This window comes from Alligator mississippiensis, chromosome 8 (genome assembly GCF_030867095.1).
Source record: "Alligator mississippiensis isolate rAllMis1 chromosome 8, rAllMis1, whole genome shotgun sequence".
NCBI classification, from domain to species: Eukaryota; Metazoa; Chordata; order Crocodylia; family Alligatoridae; genus Alligator; species Alligator mississippiensis.
Window position 1 is genome coordinate 34,707,481 of NC_081831.1, and position 21,841 is coordinate 34,729,321.

At 46.8% G+C, this 21,841-nt stretch overlaps 1 long non-coding RNA gene across 1 annotated transcript in view; it reads left to right on the top strand.

The window, feature by feature from the left end:
• Positions 1–21,841, top strand: part of LOC109281789 (uncharacterized) — a 157,894-nt gene that overhangs the window by 20,820 nt on the left and 115,233 nt on the right. The window contains exon 2 of the long non-coding RNA XR_009463920.1: positions 4,519–4,632. This is a non-coding gene — a long non-coding RNA (uncharacterized LOC109281789). The remainder of the gene's footprint in view (positions 1–4,518; positions 4,633–21,841) is intronic.

The following is a 21,841-nucleotide window of genomic DNA, read 5'->3' on the forward strand; positions in this document are numbered from 1 at the left end:
TTTTTTCAAGAAGGCTAATGGCATACTGGGCTGCATTGGTAGGTGTGTTGCCAGTAGGCCAAGGGAAGTGATTATTTTCCTCTATTCAGCACCAGTGAGGCCACATCTAAAGTATTGTGTTCAATTTTGGGCCTCCCACTGCAGAAGGGATGTGGAAAAATTGGAGAGAGTATACCAGAGAGCAACACAAATGGTGTGGGGGATGGGGGACATGACTTATGAGGAAAGACTGAGGGAATTGGGCTTATTTAGTCTAGAGAAGAGAAGACCGGGGGGGGGGAGTTAATAGCAGCTTTCAGCTACCTGAAGGGGGGTTTGAAGGAGGATGGAGCTAGACTGTTCTCAGTGGTGGCAAATGACAGAACAAGGAGCAATGGTTTCAAGTTGCAGCAAAGGAAGTTTAGGTTACATATTAGGAAGAATTGTCTTACTAGGAGGGTAGTAAAATACTGGAACAGGTTACCCAGAGAGGTGGTATGAAGAATGTTTTCAAAACCAGGCTAGACAAAGCTTTGGCTGGGATGATCTAGTTGGGGATGGTCCTGCTTTGAGCAGGGGGTTGGACTAGATGACCTCCTGAGGTCCCTTCCAACCCTAACTTTCTATGATTCTATAAAAAAAAAAATTATATGAATAAAACCAATTGTTTAAGATTGTTTCATTTCAAATAGAAATCTGTAGTGTGGAACACATGTTAAGAGGCTGAATTCCAACCGTCTATAAACTGGCCAACTGGCCAAGGGGGACCAGCAGGCAATGAGAGAGTCCCTGTTCCCCCGAGCACTACCGGGGATAACAAGGAACAATGGCCATAAGTTGACTGAGAGTAGATTCAGGTTAGATATCAGGAGGCACTACTTCACAGTCAGGGCAGCTAGGATCTGGAACCAACTTCCAAGGGAAGTGGTGCTCGCTTCTACCCTGAGGGTCTTCAAAAGGAGGCTAGATAATCACCTAGTCGGAGTCATATGACCCCAGCATTCTGTCCTGCCCATGGCAGGGGGTCAGACTTGATGATCTGCTCAGGTCCCTTCTGACCCTAGCATCTATGAAACTATGAAACCAGCTAGGAAAGAAATGGACCATTAAAAGTAGATAAAGAATCCACAGTTTTATAAGTACTCTAAAATTTCATGCATCTCAGGAGCTAAAAGTAATAATAGAGATAAGTTTGATAGGGAAATACAGACACTAGGTGCTCCAGTTATAGGCAGGATAATCAATGGCCAGAATAGAGTGTGACTAGATGATATACCATTATATAGAAGAATAACCAGAGCTAGACCAAACTTTTTGGCCAAGCTCTTTTTGTGTAAAATATATATAAAGATTTGCATTGTGTGAAACATTTAATAAATACATCTTGATTTATCTGTTACATTAAAAAGTTTAAAAAATAATTCTGAAAAAAATCAGAACATTTAACAATTTTTAAACAAAAGGCTTCTAATCCAAGTGTTGCATTTGAAAATGTGATTTTAATTAAAAAAAAACCCCCAAAAGCTTGGAAGTAAAATATTTCATTTAATTAAAAATGGAGTTTTTAATATATATTTTTTCTGAAGTGCAATCAAACCAAAAAACGTTCACACAGCTGTAGTAGCAATTTCACAGATATTCTACTCCACTGATTTTAGAAATGGATTTGTTAACCACCAAGTACGTGTGCATGCATGTGTGCATGCAAGTGTGAATGTTAGTTTCCTCTCTTCATCATTTTGTCAAACCACACAGCCTTTGAATTGTTACAGTCCCTAACTACAGAGCTGCCAGAAACTCAAGCTTTTAGCTCTAGAGTTCCTGTGTTCAGTCCCCTGCATGCTGGCCAAGACGGTTGACATCACCTGTGGCTTTTGGAGCATAAGTAGATTCTGCAGGTATGTGCTATGCTTTTACGTGGACATGGAGGATATTGTGGTAAATTACAGATACTACAGAAACTGCTTTAGAGCTCTATCTGAAAGGTTTCTGAATGCCCCTGATTGTAAATCATTTTCAGGATCGAGGTGCTGATAAAGATCTAGATAAAACTTGTGGATATTATGCAGCCATTTGACTAATACAAACATCCCTCACAATAAGTAATTATTGCTGGTTCTCCATGCAATAATTGAGAGCTAGTCTACTGAAACCTCCAATTCCAGAATGTAATTTACACCAGCATGAGAACTTTGAAGCTGGTTGCTGTGCGTTGACTCAGCTCTTGACATTCAAAATCTTTATCAGGCTCTAGTGGCAGAGGTTCCATCAAGGTCATATTTATTACATTCATCTTGATGGCCCTCAAAGAATGTTTGCTTGGCACACAGAACAAATCATGTTGTCTGGGAAGGACACAGGAAGCAAAAGCATACATAGGAAGATCAGAGAGTTACTTAAGAGAAAGGTGCTTGATACATATCTAATAGCACATAAGGTGAGGATGCTGCCTGACACACTAGCAATGGACAGACATTCAGCTTCCATGTGGAATGAGACCACAACTCTGTCTTGCATGGGATTTAGGTACCTACATGCCATGGAAGTTAGATACTGAGCTATACTGCATCTGGTACAGAGCTAGCTCAGGCCTCTCTGCACTTCATTGAGCAGTGTGGACAGACATTTAGGTGCCTTTGAAAATCTCACTGAAGTGACTCAACAGAGGGAAGCTATAGTAGAATCATGTGTCAAAGCCAGATCTCCTGAGCTCTGTCTACCACCTCTGCCATAAGGCCATCTGTGTTCTTCACTAAAGACATGACAAGAGCAAGATTAATGGCTGTAATTAATCTAAAAGTGAACTAATAATATATTTAGAGCAAATACATCCTGGATTAAATCATTATTTAAATGCCACTAAAAGCTAAGTAGGTGCACACCTGTAATGGCTCTTTTGAACGCAGTACAGCCGGAAAGTGAGAGTGACAAAATCTTTGCAAAATGCAGAGTTTCTAATAAGTAGTTTACTTTGCACTTATCCCGCTAAAGATCTTAAAGCATTTTATACAAACTGCAGTTGCTCTCTGTGAAGAGAGGTATTAAGACCCTTACTTTCACCAGTGGGGAAACTGAGGCAGGGAGGAAGAATTGAAATTGTATGCAGCAAATCACTGGCAGACCTGGAAATGGAAGTTCTGGCGTTCATTTGCCTCCTCTAACCATAAGGCAATGCCCCCTCCTACACTCCTGCCCCCCACCTTTAGTCAGCTTGCAGTCATGTGGGATTCTGTCACATAGTGCCGCTGAACTCTATTTGTTTGTTTCTTTTCCAGTCTCATTGTCTCAGCTGCCAGTCTCATTGTCATGCCACTGATTCCCTATTTACAGAATGGAGTGGAAATGAGACTGGACCGCTTGTATCTTGCTAAAGCGCTGAAAAATCAGGGCTGCAGTTGCCTTAGATCTGAGCTGTCTACTTTGTGGACTCCAGGCAACCCACAGCCTGCAGAAGGTTCAATTGCAGTCCATGGGGCCTGCTGATGTGGCTGCCAGAGCCACTGTATTGGCAAGGGATGAATGCCACCCTCTCACCTTGCCCCCTGACACATTTGGGGTGTTTGGTTGCTACTGGCAACTGAAATCAGCTCCCAGGGAAGAAGGTGAGCAGCTGCAGGGTTCAACCCTATGTTACAGAGATGCACCTGTGCAGTGGCTCTGGCAGCTGCACTGACAAGCTGCTATCCTACCACAAGAGGTGAGTAGCCTAGAGGTCCAGGTCTGGCCAAATGAGTTGGAAACCTATGCCTTAGATCAGTGTTTCTCAATCTTTTAAGTAGCAAGTACCCCCTAACTTCTGAAAACTTTAATAAGTACCCCAACATTCAATTTTCCAGGGGATTTTGTATCAACAGACTAATGTGTGTCATATATTGGAAGAAGGGCTGTGTATATAAGGCTGTGATATGACAGCTGTCTGATCTGGTGTGGGTAGGGTTGCCACTTTTTACACTAGGGGTGCACAACTCAAGTATGTACCTGGGCTAGAGGTAATGTTGGCCAAAGCTAGGAGGGCTCAACCAAATTATTACTGGGAAATTTAATTTTTGAAATTGCACCAATTTTTTTGCCACAGTTTTGAGAGGAAAAGAGGGCGAGACAGAGAATGTTGGGGTACCTGTATACCTGCTGCCTGTGTCTCGCGTACCCCAGGGGTTCATGTACCACAGGTTGAGAAACTATGCCTTAGATCATTGACTTACCAGCCTTCTCGTGCAAATGCTCTAAATCCTTTGGTGATCTATAAGGAGAACTCCCAGGGGCCTATGGCTCCGTGGTTATTTTGTGCTCCCTGTTAATACTGGTCATCTACTATGAAAACTGATCATCTGGCCAGAGGCCCATATGTACTGAATCCTGGTCAGAAAACCACATTCGTGGTTTATATTTGCTAGATGCATAGCTGAGTTCTGGTTTCTTCCTTGGGCAGCCACCTTCGCTTCTCTCTCTGCCTGGATTCAGGAAAGCATGTAAGGAGGGCATGCTGGGGTGGGATGGGCTTCACCTCTCCTCTAAGGGCAGACATATCTTTTCCTCTAGGTTGGCTGATCTCATACCGTGGGCTTTAAACTAGCTTTGCTGCGGGAAGGGGCCCGTTTGAGTGGAGAGGATGCTTCACCAGCACGCAGGGTGACAAGAGGAAGGGAAGCCCAGGTAAGCATCAACGTCCAGGGAACAGGGGGCCACAACTGTCCTGGGATTGGGAGGGAGGCACGTGCACCCTCAGGAGGCCTCAGGTGCCTCTACACTAATGCTCATCGTATGGGGGGTAAGCAGGAGGAACTGTGCCTCCTGATTGCGAGTAAGAACCTAGTCTTAGTAGGGCTCACAGAAACCTGGTGGGACCCTACCTATGACTGGGCAGTGGGCATTCGGGGATACACCCTATATAGAAGAGACAGGACAGAGAGGAAAGATGGGGGGGGGGGGTTGCGCTTTATGTCAAAGAGCACCTCACATCATCAAAGATCAGCTTTGGGTTAGAAGGGGGTCGGGCAGAGACACTATGGGTCAAACTACAATGGGGGTGTGGCGAAAGGGACCTTACTGTGGGTGTCTACTACAGACCACCCAACCAGGAGGACGAGCTAGACCAGGACTTCTCCAGTCATCTTATGGAGGCGGTTAAGTCAAGGGATGTTATTGTCGTGGGTGACCTAAACTACCCAGACATTTGCTGGGAGGAGCAGACAGCCAGGTCTGACCGCTCGTGTAAATTCCTGGCTGTATTACAGGACCTTCATCTTATCCAGGAAGTGCACAGCCCCACTAGGGATAACACCTTGCTGGACCTGGTCCTGGCCATGAGGGAAGACCTGGTGAGGGGAATGCAGGTCCTTGACCACCTGGGCAATAGCGATCATCACCTGCTGGATTTCATTATCCAACGCAGGGTGTCAAGGGCTCACACTAAGGCTCAAGCCCTTGACTTCAGAAGGGCCAACTTCAATGAGCTTAGGAGACTAGTGTGAGAGGCACTAAGGGCCCAGAAGGTAGAGGAGATGGGAGCCCACGAAGGATGGTCCTACCTTAAGGGGGCGATCCTCCAGGTCCAAAGGATAACAGTCCCTGAGAGAAGCAAGGAGGGTAAGAGTGCTCAGAATCCCCCTTGGCTCAGCAAGGGCATTCAGCAATGCCTGAGGACTAAAAGTGGGGCGTACAACCAGTGGAAGGGAGGAACTATCACCAAGGAGGAGTACTCCTCCTTGGCCCGTGAGTGTAGGAGGGCTATTAGGAAGGCCAAGGCAGAGATGGAACTCAGGTTAGCGTCCAGGATTAAGGACAACAAAAAGTCCTTTTTCAAGTACTTTGGGAGCAAGAAGAGGACACCAGGCAATGTAGGGCCCCTGCAAGACACAAACGGTAATCTGGTGGCCACGCCAGACAAGAAAGCTGATATTTTTAACAGTTTCTTTGCCTCTGTTTTCTTGAACACAGACCGGGATATCCCACCTACCAGAGGTAGGGACAATCTTGGGGATAGCTCTGTCAGGCCTTCAGTCAGCACAGATGTAGTTAGGGATCTTCTGGAAGGGCTAGACATTTTTAAATCTGCAGGTCCAGATGCCCTCCACCCAAGGGTGTTGAGGGAGCTGGCAGGGGTCATCGCGGAGCCCTTGACCCGAGCCTCACCTCAGTGCTCGGGAAGATCTTGGAGAGAATCATCAAGGAGCACATCTATGGGGGGCTGCAGGGGAGATCATGCTCAGGGGCAATCGGCATGGGTTCATCAAAGGCAGGTCCTGCCTGACCAACCTGATTGCCTTTTATGACCAAGTAACTAAATGCTTGGATGATGGTGTCACCGTGGACATAGTCTTTCTAGACTTTAAGAAGGCCTTTGATACTGTCTCTCATGCAAGTCTCATTAATAAATTAAGTGACTGCGGCATTGATGCCTGCACAGTTGGGTGGGTAAAAAATTGGCTGATGGAGCGCACCCAGAGAGTAGTGGTGGACGGATTGTACTCAACCTGGTGAGATGTGAGCAGTGGGGTACCCCAGGGCTTGGTCCTCAGGCCCACGCTGTTTAACATGTTCATCAGTGACTTGGACGAGGGGGTGGAAAGGACGCTGTCCAAAAATCCTGGTGACACTAAGATGTGGGGCGAGGTGGACACACTTGAAGGGAGAGAGAGGCTGCAACTAGATTTAGACAGACTACAAAAGTGGGCAGATGAGAATAGGATGGGGTTCAACGTAGACAAATGCAGGGTGCTGCACCTTGGGAGAAGAATCCACAGCATACATACAGGCTGGGGAGTTCCCTTCTTGAAAGCACAGAGGCAGAAAGGGATGTTGGAGTCATTATTGACTCCAAGATGAACATGAGCCATCAATGCCAGACCGCAGCCAGCAAGGCCAGCCATACCTTGTCATGCATCCAAAGGTGCATCTCAAGCCGGTCCAGAGAGGTGATACTCCCCCTCTATGTGACTTTGGTCAGGCCACAGTTGGAGTACTGCATCCAGTAATGGGTGCTGCACTTTAAAAGGGATGTGGCTAACCTGGAGAGGGTTCAGAGGAGGGCTATCCGCTTGGTGAGAGGGCAGCAGGACAGGCCCTACAAGGAGAGACTGAAGGACCTGAACCTGTTCAGCCTCAGCAAGAGGAGGTTGAGGGGAGACCTAGTGGCTGCCTAAAGCTCATCAGGGGAGATGAACAGCAAATAGGCAGAGCCCTTTCCTCCCCAGCACCACCTGGGGTGACGAGGAACAATGGTAATAAGCTGATGGAGAATAGGTTTAGGTTGGAGATCAGAAGGCAATATTTTACAGTTAGGGTGGCCAAAATCTGGAACCAACTTCCTGGGGAAGTGGTCCTTGCCCCTACCTTGGGCAAATTCAAAAGGAAGTTGGATGATCACCTGTCTGGGTCTTGTGAACCCAGCATTCATTCCTGCCTGTGGCAGGGGGTCAGGCTAGATGATCTGTTCAGGTCCCTCCTGACCCTAGCTACTATGAAAAATCATCACCAAATGTAAAGGAAGAGGAGTGGCCTTATGTGATTACCCTGGACAGTTTTAATTTTTCCAAGTTAAGGTAACCATGGTGGCAGGTAAACAGGTACCAAGACTGAAGACTTTTCTTCACCACAGACCTGATCCTACATGGGGAATCATAGCTTGAACTTTTCTACCTGGCTACCCCCTACAACCTTTTGGTGGAGTGATGCCCTTGTATGGGTGGGTTCAGTCTCTGTGGCCTACTTTGTCATTTCTGCTGAGGTGATGCTTTTCATGATGCAAAGAACTCTCTGCTAGAAACTGGACTGAGCCCACTAGTTCATTTCACAAAGGACACCCAACATCCATCACTCAACAATCTCTGCAACGCACCACCAACCTAGCTTGGGTCCCAAATGGAAGCCTGGAGGTGAAAGCCTCTGTATCCCTCCACCAGCCCCTGAAAGAACTAGGGTCATTCTCAAGGGTAGACATCTTACTTCAGCATTTCACATACCAGGGCAGCATCCAAGTGCAAACAGATCTTTTAGTACATGACCATTAAGAGCCTGGGCTGCAGAAAAAAATTGGTCTGTAGAAAAAAAAGGAAAAAGTCAGAAAGGAGCACTCATATTTCAAAACAACTCCCACCCCCTACCTCCTGCTCACCCTGCCTTATACTTTGTGCTGAAGTCCAGGCAGAATGAGCTGTAAAAGAATCAGTAACATCCTCTTTCCATCTCTGCTAAATGAATGTATAACAGGCACCTAGAGGTTTATTAGAAGAGACCCAAGTCAGGCAGCAGTGATCCTGAACCTCCTTATTAAATTCCACTAGTGGTGCCTCTGCTTGTTCAGCCTGCCTTGAAACTGGCATCACTCCTTCCTGGTGTATTATATACAGCTTCTGATAAATGAGCTCATGTTGCGTCTGACAGGAAAGTGCTTCCAGCACGGATGCACCTCATTAAGTTAAACTCCAGAGAGAAGCCCAAAAAGTCCTGCCTCGGTTTCACAGCTCTGATGGAAAGGTTATTCTCAGCCAGAGAGGTGACGAAAGACTGAGCCCAAGCATCCCAGCCCACATTGGATCTCAAGCTGCAGTCTTTTACTGACTGAGGTGTTTTTTTTATTAAAATCTAATCAGAATTACTGACAGTGCAAGTTCTTTTTCTGAGGCTTAGAAGAGCTTAGGTAACTTTAAAAGATGCCAAAATTCCATGGGAAGGAATGATATGCAGCATTTCCTACCTCTAGGGAAGTCAGGGGCTGGTGGAAATCTGGACTCGGATTTTTTGCTGCCCCTCCTGGGGATCCAGCACAGCCTACGCAGTCCAGAAAAAAAGGCAAGAGTGTCTTTAATTTACCTTTTACCCCTGGCATTCTAGCTTGTGCCATGGCCAGAGCAATCCTGGGCACAAAGTAGAATACCCAGAAACAGTTCTACATTAAGACTACTTTACCAAAGTCTAAAGGCAATCAGGACTCATAGTAGAGATGATATCTTTTATTAGACTAACAAGATTTTTGCAAAAAAAAAATTCTTTAACTGCAAGCTTTTGGGCACAAACACCCTTCATCAGGCATTGGAGAAAAGATTGTAAAAGTTTTCCTGAAGAGTTCTTCAGCCTGAAAAGGTGCGTATGTGGGGGGGTAGCCCTGGCCCAAAGCAGCAGGGGGGAGGCGGGGAGTGGTCCCGGCCCTGGCCTGAAGTGGTAGTGGGGAGAGGGAGAGTGGCCCCAGCCCTGGTCCTGGCAGGAGGGAGGCAGGGAACAGCTCTGGCCCTGGCCTCAGCCCCAACCTGAAGCAGCAGAGGGGAGGCGGGGAGTGGCCATGGCCCCAGCCCTGGCCCAAGGTGGGGGGTGGGGGCCAGACGCAGGCCTTTGACCTTGCCTGCCTCCCCCCATCATTCTTGATGAGCATTTGCTAGTACTTCCAGACTGACCTATAGGGGCTATAGCAGAAACCCACTCATGGTGAGGAAGAAAGTCCAGATGAAAGATCTGAAGACTGAAAGAGACTAGTCCGATCAACTTTCTCTGCAACTTTGCCCAGTTATTTTTACATCAAACATCTTCACTTCCATTTTGAGTTTTAATATCTTAGGAAGTTATCCAAAGTTGGGTTAAGACTTCAACTGATGGAGAATCTACCATGGCTATAGGTAAAATGTTTCAAGGATTAATTATCCTCCATTAAATATTTGTACCTTATTTCTAGTCTGAATTTTCCTAGCTTCATTACTAGCTAATCTCATTATGCCTTTATATATTAAAGAGTGCTATATTATAAAAGTATATATATAACTGAGTTCAGATCATGAATGAGTCACCTCTTAACCTTCTGTTAGATAATATAAATAGACTTGAGTTTCTTAGGCTTCTGGCTCTAAGGGCACATCCAGATGTGTGCGCACATGTGGTATGTGGTGTTGCAGACCCGTTTGTGCTGCAAACTGTATGCACTGCACATGCAGGTGTTCAGCATGCTGCTAATTAGATCATGGTGTCAAAAAAACCTGTGTTTGAAAAAAGTGGAGCAATGCTCATAGCAACAACATGAGCTACCTGAAACTGGAGCCTGGCCAGCTGGAGCCATGCTCCAGCTGCCAGCCCGGCTCCATGCACTGGATCGCCACTGCTGGAGACCCAGGAAGTCCCCAGGACCCTATGTAAAGCTGGGGCCAGCCTCCCCTACTCCACCCTGGGGTAACTTGCTGCATGCCAGAGTGTATCCCAGTGTACAAGTGTTCCCCAGGGGCACGTAGCGGTGACACAACTATTTGCTGCTCCTATTTGTCCCCAGACAAATGCAAGTGTGCGCTTATCTGGATGTGCCCTAAAGGTGCAAACATACAGCACATTTAAGACAGAGTAAAATGGCTTTAAGAGTGGAGCAGACACACAACAAACAGCCTTACTACTAAGTGAATTACCCTGAAAAGAACCCTGTAGTAATTTTAGGGTGGAAGTGGCTTACTGCAAAGTATGCCTTGTCTGTCTCCTTTTCTTGTCAAGGCCATCCTAGGGTAGCCACTTGCTTGTTGCACTCTGACCACCTAGTGGCTAAATACTGTAATAGCATGTACTGCAGGCAACTACTAGGGGAGAGCCAGCCAGTCGTGTGTGCTTGGGATGATCCTGGTACCCGGTCAGGCAGGGCCCTCTTTGAGGCTGTTAGAGGTGAGGTCAAGGAAGGCATCAGAATGGTTCTAGCATGGGGTCATTATTCCTGGGATGTTTCATGGAACAGAATATTTGGCAGGATGTCAAGAAAAGGTTCCTGTCATGCACATATAGGGAAGGATCTTCCACGCATTGTGTTTGGAGAGAGGATGGACATCAAAAGGCATGTGATTTTGGGAGCATGAGAAGGAGATTGTAGCTGAAAAGAAAGTAAGAGTAAAGATGGAGCTGGGGATGGAGAAGTGCAGAAAACTGCCATGAACAAGGATCTTGCACCTGATGAATGGAAAAGAGTGCAGGGAAGCTGTTTTCAGTGCAATGGATCTGTGCTTTGGGATGCTTATCCAAAGTAAACCATGGACCTGCTGAGACTTCTCCAGAAGCCAGTACTGAGGCCTTCAAATGGAGAGAGGCCTTTTGGATCCCAACCCACCTGTGAGGTTGCAGTCCCTCTTGTAAGAGTCCCACCTGGGAGACGGTGCTTGGTGCATCATCTCAAAGATATAAAAGATGAAAGCTTTTTTATGGACTATCATCCCTGCAGGCAGCAAGATGAACACTAGGAAGACAAAGAGGTAGCAGATGCCATAACCTTTGCATCTCAGATGAAGGGAAATGGATAGTAAATGCCAGCAACTCCAGGCTGCTTTGTATCCAAATCTTCTGCTTACTCCTGCTGTTGCTTTTCAAAGGCCCAAAGAGGTCACTTTGCTCTTGATCTGCTTCAGCTATTTATTTTGATTAGTTTATTTTTAGATTTTTAAAGAAGGAAAATGGAAAAAAAAAAAAATAACCTCCCACCCCCCAGCCCATTTGGGCTTGGCAACACCCTTGCAAGCTGTCAGCTCTCCAGAGGAATGTAAATTATTCATGCCCTCAGCAGGGTCCTGAAAACTATCCACCATTCACTGGACTTGGGCTGTAGAACAGAAGGTCACTCACATCAGTAGGTGTCTTCATGTGCTTTCTTCCATATCTAAACTAATGAGCATGAGGCAAAGCTGCATTCACTAAAACTGCCTTGTTCCGTTTTAGGAAAGCTCTGTTCTTTCATGATTAAGACTGATCTCAAAATAGCTGGCAGGATGTCGTGCACTTTTGAAGGGGAGGGGCAACTTGCATTGGTGTAGAGAAGGTGCTGTCTGAACTTCCCCCAAGCACTTCCATCCTGACCTGAAACCTTTCCTCTTTTCCAGCACTGGGTCCCACACAGAGCTATGTTCTAGCTTTGAGTGCCCCAACACCACCTCTGCTGATAAAGTCCGGTCCTGACTTGCAGACTTGCTACAGCTTGCAATGAGTATACTGAATGCTTTTACAGCAGGTGAAATGGTTCCGAAAGTGTATTATTCCTTTTGCACTGAGACAGGAGAGAGTTCCTGCCTGACGCCTCATTCCCACGAGGCAGTGTGAAAGGGCAAGATGGCTCCCATTCAGAGTTCATAACCAGGCTGTGTGAGAGTGGAGCTGAGCCAAAAATGACCCTTCCTTAGGTACTTTAGCCTCTTTCACATGACCTGCTGCCTTCTTCAAGAGTTTCCCCTTTGGTGGTGTCCCTAGACCTTAGTGAAATGGAGAAGCCTCAGGCATGCTTCCCCCTCCCCCTACTCCAGTGACGCTTCAGGGAGTCCCAGTTTCAGGCTCTGCAGTGAGGACATTCTAGTTGCTCCTTTGGAAGCAATAGATTCCATCCTGATTTACACCAGCTGAAGAATTGGCCCATCATCTCTAGAGGGGAGCACTCGACTCATTACACTATCAAACAGAGAAGTACTGTGCTCCTCCGATACTTGGTGGTTGCATTAGGAGAATGGATTAAGTCATGACTTGAGACAGGCAGGAACCATTTATCCTGCATGGTAGCTGTATCTCTTTAGCTACTTCTCTACCCACGACCCCACATGGCTCCTTCTGGAATAGCTGCCATCATCTGAGGCCCTATGCTAACAGTTGTCATGGAGGGGATGTGGGAGGAATGACTGCCCTCCAGCCTGAAATGTACATGTGTCCCCAATCAGATTTCTGCATAGAAATCCCTAGGCTTTGCAAGGGTAGGGATGACCAATGAATCCGTTCTCCATCCCCTGCCGTCAGCTGTACATTCCAGCTCCCAAGAGCGCGCAGCTTCCACTAGGTCCCAAGCAATGCCCCTGAATGAGATCTTTTATTCTCTGTCCTCTCTGCTTGTGGCAGCAGACAGACTGATCCAAGTACTGAAGATGCAGCATATACTTTACCTGAGCCTCCCAAACTAGACCCCCTACTTGCAGAGCATTATCACATGTGCCCCACCCCTTTGTTTGGAAAAGACAGATGGTAGCAGCAGCATCTTCTCTGTGTGCTCCATTCAGTTAATGATGCCCTGGCACAACATGCAAGCATACATCTCTAAAGAAATTTTGCTTGACAGCTCAGCTGTGAGAAAGCACCCGGGATCCCAACAGCAGCCTGCACCGTCTCTACCTCACACACACCACCCTCCACAGCACATGGAATTTATAGCAGTGGACACCGCTCTCTGGAGAAGCTCCTAGGTAACTGTCCACTGAAGAAGCCTGTCAATTTGCTGTCAAGGATGTGCTGCAACTTGCTTTGTCTTATGAGATGCAAGCACTCGCCTTGCACTCCTTTGTAATGGTGACGATGATGACAATATCTCTGATTATGAAAGCACTTTGGCTCAGGCTGGAGGGCTCCTAATGAAAAGTGCGGAGCCTAGCAATTTTCTGCAGTGCTTAGGAGCTGCAGATGCAATAACTCGCAGGGAGAATTTCTGTACTTGCTATAAATACATCACAAGGTAAAACAATGGCCCTGGCTGACATCATCAGTATGGTCAGAAGCTGTTTTGGAAAGAAAGGAACACAAAGCAAGACAGACTCCCCCAATCAGGGATTTTTAACTCTTGCTGGGTTTGGTGAAAGCCCTCCAGTCAATGCCAGCTTAAACACCGCAGCTAATTACTCCTTGTAAGAGAAGTGAAAAGTTATTAAACATAAGCTGGATTATGACTCAGGCTGCATAGCTACACAAGGGAGCAAAAGGAATGAAGAACACCACACACTGGAATTATGGTCTGCACAAGCCCGGAGGGGGGGAGGGAGGGAGCACAGGTGCTTACTTGCTTACTTTATCCAAGAGCAGGTATGCAAGGCGTGGGGGGTGAGGAGTGAAGCTTTATGTCCTTACTAGCAAATTGCCCATCAAGAATGATGTTGGGGCAGACGGGCAGGGACAGAGGCCAGCATCCAGCCCCCTCCCCCTGACTCAGGCTGGGGCTGGGGCTGTGGCCACTCTCCACCTCCTCCCTGCTGCTTTGGGCCAGGGCCAGGACAGTTTCTCCCTCCCTCTGTTGCTTTGGACCAGGGCCAGGGCTAGGGCTGTTTCTCCCTCCCTCCACTGCTTTGGACCAGGGCCAGGGCCAGGGCCAGGGCCAGGGCCAGGGCCAGGACTGTTTCTCCCTCCCTCCGCTGCTTCCGGCCGGGGCCAGGGCTGGGGCTGTTCCCCCCTCCCCCCATGTTGCTTTGGGCCAGGGCTGGGGCCACTCCCCACCTCCCCCCCACTATTGCTTTGGGCCAGGACTGATCCTCCCCTCCCCCCTGCCTTTTCGGGTTGGGGCCGCTCCCCTCCTCCACTTTGGGCCAGGACTGGGGCCCATGACCGCGGCGGTCATGGTGGTTGCAGCGGTGGTCACAGCCGTGGTGGCAGCTGTGGTGGGGCACAGTCACCGATGACCCTCCCTCCTCTTCCTGTTCCCCTCCCTCCCTCCCCTCTTCCCTGCTGCCTCCCCCTCCCTGCCAGCTGTGGTTGGGGGGGCTCCGGTCCCTGGCTCCAAGGAGCAGGGTGGCAGGGGAGCGGGGTGCATAGATATCTCTGAAGAGCTGTAACCACCCAATGATGATTATTTTAGTTTCCATGGCCCCAAATTAGATATAACTGATATTTAAAGATATTAGTGTACTTTAAATTTTTGGTTCATATTTACCCTGATAGTGTCAGAACAAGAAACAAGACATTTGAGTAATCTGAAATTAGAATTTCCATACTTTAAAATATTTGGGGTCTTACTTCTGAATGTCTTGGGTTTGTAATGCTTTGCTGGAGTTTTACCTTTCAGTTGCTAATAGGTATGTTCAATCTTAAATCTATTTTTATTTTACTTAAACCTAAAGAACATCCTATTGTACAATCTTTCTAATCACCTGAAGATGCCATATTAACTTCTCCCAACAGCTCTGCCTCAGTGGGCAGTAAAGCTGAGGCACTTTTGTGTCATGGGAAATCTTTCAAGACCCATACTAGCATGAGGCCATGGAATCTTTAAAGAACAGTGATTGTTGACCAAATAATGTCCCACTGAAAATTCATACATTTGCCCAATCCTCCTCATGTCTCCGCTTTCTTGTTATAATCAATAGAACTGCTCCCTGCAAATTAGCTGTAGAAGAATGGTGGCAATTGGTTGGAGCTATTTTTGATATCATCATAGCCTCATTTTAGTCCTACCTGAGCAGTTAATCTGACTCTTTACAAAAACTGTTCAATCATAAAAATGACATGTAATCAATGTTAATAATGCTGCTTAATTACAGCAAAGTTTCTTCAAAACACTAGAATACAATTTCAATCAATGCTAATTATATGGAAAGTGTATCAAGTCTGTGTTAATAAATCATTTAGGACAAATCATCCACTTACCCAGGCACAATCATTTAGGACAAAGAAGAGTTTGGTTCAGATGCTAAATTACTCAAAGCCCCCATCTTTAAATTAATTTTAGTTCTTATTTTAATTAACTTATTTACTTGTAAATTGTCAGAACATTCATTCTCGACCTATGAGTAAATACTGTAATTCCAGGAAGTTTTCATACATAGCAGAGAAGATGAATCCCTGCAATACAAAACCTGAGCCTTGATAATAGAGCCATGACGAGTGCCTCCATAATATCTTCTATCTCGCGGTTCCACCCAGACTTTACTTGGAAAATCTCAGCTCTCCGAGGGGCCTGTGTAACAACTGCAGCAGCTCCATAGTTCTCTTCTCCACAAATCTTTTGCTGGAATCAGAGTATCACATGTGTACATTGTGCCATCCTAGTCTGGTCTGAGCAATGTGAACTTTAACTCCTGGAAATGGTTATGTATGTGCTATATTTTGCCTCCCTCGATAAACCTGAACTCAGTCATTCTATTAGAGTCAAATGCAGTGTAAGCCTTCTTGTAATTTATCACAGGATCTAAATTACTGTAGGCTGCAGATAAAAACGTCCAGTGACAGAGAGGTCTGCAGGCCTATAGGAGATAAAGGGCACAATTCCCTCAACCAGTCCACAAGCAAATCTCTTATCTGCACTGCAGATCTCTGTTGGATAGTTCTCCAGGCTCATTTGAGGAATGCAGACTGAGCACAGAATATGCAGCCTGGACCCACAGTGCAAGGTGGATGTGTTGTTGAGGGGAGCGGTACAGATCTGCTCAGTTGGACAGTCAGACAAGAACTTCCATGTCCTTTAAACTGTAAGCAAATTGAGGCGAGGACCTAGCATTTAATTTATGTCTGTCTTCAAAGACTGTCAGGCTGATTAAAAAAAAACAGTGAAAAAATATGAAGTAGCCATAGTGCAAAAATGAAATTACCGTAATAAATGCCACAGAAGCAGATATGCTGCAGCATCCCAGCTTACTTGAATAAAATGTAGGATTGCAAAGGTTTTCATGTATTCAATTTAGAATGTAAATTAGATCACGATCATGTAACGTCAAGGATTGTGCTTTTGTATTTTTACTCAGACACTTTGCAGCACTAATCATGTATTAATAACAATTCATTAATAAATAACTAGCAAATTGCCCATCAAGAATGACGGGGGAAGAGGGGCCGGTGGGGATGGAACCCCACGTCCAGCCCCGTGCCCCCCTCCCTGGCTTCGGATCTGACTCTGCTCCCCCCCTTCAGGTCTGCCCCCGCTCCGTGCCCCCGCTTTGGGTCTAACCCCCCTCCTCTCGGTTTGGGTCCAAACTCCCCCTCTCCCCCTATTCAGGTCTGACCCCGTTCCCCTGCTGGTTCAAGTCTGACCCGCTCCCCACTCTCCCCCCCATTCGGGTCCGACCTCTTTACAATAGAGGTGTTCCCAGTTTTCCTCAGCTGGCCCCACCACCTTTAAAGCTCTACCCAAATTTTTATTTTTAGTTTTGCGACTGCGGAGGTGGGGTGGAGGGAGCCACCACACCGGAGGCTGCAGGAGGAGGTGGCGCTGGCTGAGGGGCTCCCATTTTAACTCAGCTGGCCCCGCCCCCAGCCACACAGCCAATTGGTGCATGTGCAATTAGGCAAAAGCATTAGAGACAGACAGACACACAGACTAAGACTTCTATAATATTAGAATTACAATCATTAGGTTTGTCTTTGGCTGGTATCAGGGATACAGAGCAGTCAAATCCTCTAGTAGGCACTGGAATTCTTTAATTCAAATCCAGTTTTACAGCTCAGTCCTTGTTTACATGGGAAAATTGACCAGTAAGCTATTGCAAGACAACTATTCCAATATTATTTAGTTATTCTAGCATAGTACCCCTTGTGGCCCCCCTACTCTGTAACAGAGCTTATGGCCAGATGAAACGAATTAAAAGGTGGAGGGGAGGATTTCCTGTACACCGAGTTGATCTACTGTAACTTTAAACCTACAGTAAGTGGAATACAAACTGGGGTAAATTATCAGTTGTTTAATTCAAGGCCAAACTGGCCTGCCTTACCTTCCATTTACCGTGGGGCACAGCAGACACACAAAACAGTTACCAGATGAAGTTCCCACTTTCTTTTACATATTTTTGTATTGTCATCTGTTCTGGCCATACCTAAAGTCACATTTATTCCAGAATAAAGTGCCCCCATGGGAGGACTTTTCCCAGAGGAGTTTCAGAATGTCGGTGCTAGTTAAACTCTCTCTACAGGCAAGACCTCTGAGCTAAAATTTACAACATAAAAATCAGAGCCTGGTTTTCCAAACAGCTCAGCACTAATTTAAGCACCAAACTAATTGTGACAAGATATTCCAAAGGCTTCAACATCTAAGTACTGAACCTGCTTCAGCCTTTTTTACCTTGGTTTCCCCATTTGGAAATCACAGGTAATGATGACCACCCTCCTGCAGGAGGGCGCTGGGGATTCACTGATGAGCTAATGTTTGTTAAGTGTCTTGGTGATGTGATTCCAATGGCAAACTGATGTTTACTGCTCCCTTAGCACAGGTCCAGAAAGGGCCCATGGCTCTGATACCACTGCAAAACACTTCAGTAAACCTTCCTCAGGTCCTAGAGCACTGAGTCTTCTTGCAGTTTATTGCAGCTTCCCATACTGACTCCTCCTTTCACACCTATAAATGTTGCAGAACTTACAGGGGTTTAGGTTGTAGCCATGTTGGTCTAAGGACATAGGCAGACAAGGTTCCTTGGGTGAATTTGATATCTTTTATTAGACCAACCCAAATGGAGAATATTTATTAAGCAAGCTTTCGGGTTCAAAAACTCTTCGTCAGGCTAAGGAAGTTTCAGCAGTTGGTGTGTGCTCTTCCTGGATGGAATGAAAAGACTTACACATATTTGTGCCCTTAATAACACACTGAGGTGATCTCTGGTGGAGTGCCCTTCCTTTAAGCTTTGCTTGGGTTTCAGTAATAACTAAATTGGCATGAGCCCACCCCTGCAGGACAGTCAATAAAGGATCCCCAGAGCAGAAAGAGCTCTCAAATTTATAAGTCTATAAGCATTTGGCAGTTTCTATATCCACTGAAGAGGAGAACAGCAATAATGCTATGCCATCCCTTAGGTATTTTCTCTGATTTAATAACTTCATTGAATACCAGTTAACCCCATGAGCTCGCTAGGAGTATCCATATCTCTCCTAGATCTTTTCTGACATCTGGTGCTTGTCCCTTGTGTTGCTTATCTTCAGTGTAGCAAATATTTCATTTCCTTATCGTTATACTATTACTATTTACCTAGAGCAACAGAATTCTTTCCATGGTGCAGCCACTCCCAGGTACAGGGAGGAATCAGCCATGCAGTTTGTTGTGCCTGGGTATGTGGATGTGAAATTTTAGTGCAAAGAACCCTGGACAAACAATTATCCTCCCCCAAAATGCCATAGGATCTTTAGTGTCCAGGCTAAGGGTAGTGATATAACTGGGGGAGGGAGGTGCAGTAGGGGAAACTGCCCTAGCTGCCAACTTGTCTTTACAATTGTGGTGGCAACAGGAAGTTGACTCTTCTGCTTTGCCCCCAAGCACTTGGCTGCATCCCTGCATTGCTAGCAGAAGACCAAGTTCCTTGTTTTAGAGTATCACCTGAGTGACCCAGGCCCCAAAGGCTAACACAGAAGAGCGTTGTTCACCTCACAATAAGATCATCCTTGTGAGGCAGAGCTATTTTGAGACAGTTTTCTGAATATTGTCTCCAAGAAGCCTCTTTTTAGTGACCATGTGTAACACTCCACCAGCCCTGGTTCCTCTGGGCAGTCCTGGTGTGGAACACAATCATTGCCACCTACTAGAGCTGTGATTAGCATCAACAACCTACTTTAAAGGCATGTCAAGGGACAAGGGGTATGTTCTGTCCAGAATCCACCCACCCCTTAGCAATCCATTGACAATGTGGCCCAGTATACTAAGGGCTTAAAATCCCATTGGAGACTGTCTGTACAGGGCACTCATTGTCAGATGTCCTTCTGGGAGTGCCAGTGCAGACAAGCTAATGAGGTTATTTTATGTGCTGGACCCATGTGCACTAATTTCCTTTCCAGATCCATCACAAAATGGGATTACCAATCCTTTCCGAGTGCTTCCCAGCAGGTGATATAGCAGACCAACCAGTAAAATTATTCCAATCTCATTGTTTTCCACTGCTGAATCTTCAGCTCCAAAATAAGTCTTCAGGACTCCCAATATAGAGCAGAAACATCACTCTGAGTGCTGGATCTAGAGATCCACTAAGATCAGAGGTGTGACTGCAGCATGCATAGACATCCTCAAGCTAGCTCCAACCTGGCTTGCTTGGCTACCAACAACAGTGAAAAGAGTTTCAGGGACCCTGGGAGGGGTGGATTTGCTGGTTGTGCTGCCAGGTACACTCTTTACTAGTTTACTAGTTATACCAGTGCAATGTTATCAGTGCCATGAAACTAGTATAAGTCTTCAGCTGGTTAATCTTATTCTGTGTCATGATCAGGGCCATCCCTGGAGGGGATCAGGGCCATCCCTGGAGGGGGGTGAATTGGGGTGACCATGCTTTGGGGACCCTCGCAAAGCAGGGTGCAGCGGCTGCTGCAATTCCACGCTGCCGCTGGTTTCACGTCCGGCTGCTCGGCACCCCTTGCCCCTCCCGCTGCTGAATCTGACACCAGCTTCGTTGCATCTGGGGTGGGGCCCTGCACAGGCTGATTTGCCCTGGCTCAGATCGTCTCTGGTCATGATGCTTGTTGATGGGTTAGTTTGCCCCCCCTTGTACATAATAGAAAATAATCTTGAAAATGTGCCTGAAAATATGAATAACATTCAGAGCGTTGGACCAGTAACACTATGGCAGTTTAAATTCACCCCTTGGCTCCCAGCAGTGTAACTTGCCCATGTTTCCAAGACTCAAATGTGACTCAGAAACTGAAAACAAGGAGCTGGCCCCATGAGACCAACTGGCTCTTTGTAGACCCTTAGAAAGCACCTCTTGGAATCTGGTTTGAGATCTTTTGACTCCTCCCTGTGCGACATCAGGACTTTGCCATTGCAGATTGTGACAGCTGGTAAAGCAGGGACCAAACCTTTGCAAATTATCCCACTACTTCTTTTCCTTTCTTAAATAAATTCAGTACTGGTGGAAAGTACTATGTTGCGAATGAGAATGAGACCTTTCCTTTCATCACAAATGTACAGGTACATCTTATTTCTAGATTGAATTTGTATTGCTTCACCTTGGATCATCTTCTTATGCCTTTATCAGCAAGATTGAAACCTCCCAAATACAGATCTGAAATAAAATGTAGTGAAGCACAGGCAATCGTTTCCTCCATGTTACTCTTAGTACCTTTTTAGTAATGAAGGCCATTAAAGGTTGGAGCAGTTTACCAAGAGTTTACCAAGAGAGGTGATGGACCTACCATAGCTTGGGATCTTTAAGACAAGATTCAATGTCTTTCCAAAACAAATGTTTTTATCCAGTTTGCTTCCACCTGAATGGTCATGACAGTCACTTCTGGCATTGGAGTCCATAAGTCTATGAATCCCCCTCCTCATCTTCTTCCTGTATGGGTCATGGGGAAAACAGGACTGCTGCAGGAATGCCCTTGTCTTGCTCATAGCACTTGCAGCTCGGTATTAAGGCAACATCTATAATAAAATTTCATGGATCCAACTGTGGTCAGGAAGAAGCCTTTTCCCAGATGCACAATTGCTTTTTTCTCCCCCACTGTCTTCTGTGTGGCGTGTTTACTGATAACTGCCCGGCGTGTCTGTGCTCGGAGAATCTTCAATGTGATTGGTGGAGCCCTTCCACCAATCCAGTGATTGCTGGGGAGGAGCTTGCCCCACCCCTACCTGGGGCAACGCAGAGACCCCGGACCTGGTTGAAACCTGCACCTTGCTCCAACCTGATCGGTCTGTTTGCAATCTGGGGCCAGAGCCCTTGGGGGGTATAAAAGAGCAGTGTGCCCAGCACACGGGCGGCTGTGTCAAGGGACGGAGAAGAGGACAGGCAAAGAAGAGCTGGTGTGAGCTGGCCAGTGGGGCAGAGCCAGTGCCCTGAACAGCCTGAAGACACTTCTTCGCTGGATGGGAGCGGCAAGCGGCTGTATCCCCAGCCCACCACTGAGGAATGCAGCGTCGGCGCAGGCAGCGCTTCATGGAGAGTCCAGGAGGGAACAGGACCCTGGAAGCTGCTCAAGGCGGCTCGGGTCTGCAACCCCTGGCATGCAGCCAGGCAGTCAGTGCCAATAGCATGGTACGGAGCAGTCTGGGAGGGATAGGGACCTTGGGAGCCGCTTGCGGTGGCTTGGGTCTGGGCCCCCTGGTGCAGAGCCAGGAGCCCAGTGTAGACAACACTGCACAGAGGGTCCTGGAGAGGACTGCGCCCTGGTGTTGCATGAAGCAACCTGGGCCTCCAACCCTTAGCAGAAAGCAAAGCCCCCAGGAGCATGTAATGATGCTCATGGCTCCAAGTGGGCGAACAGCCCAGAAGGAGTCAAAGGC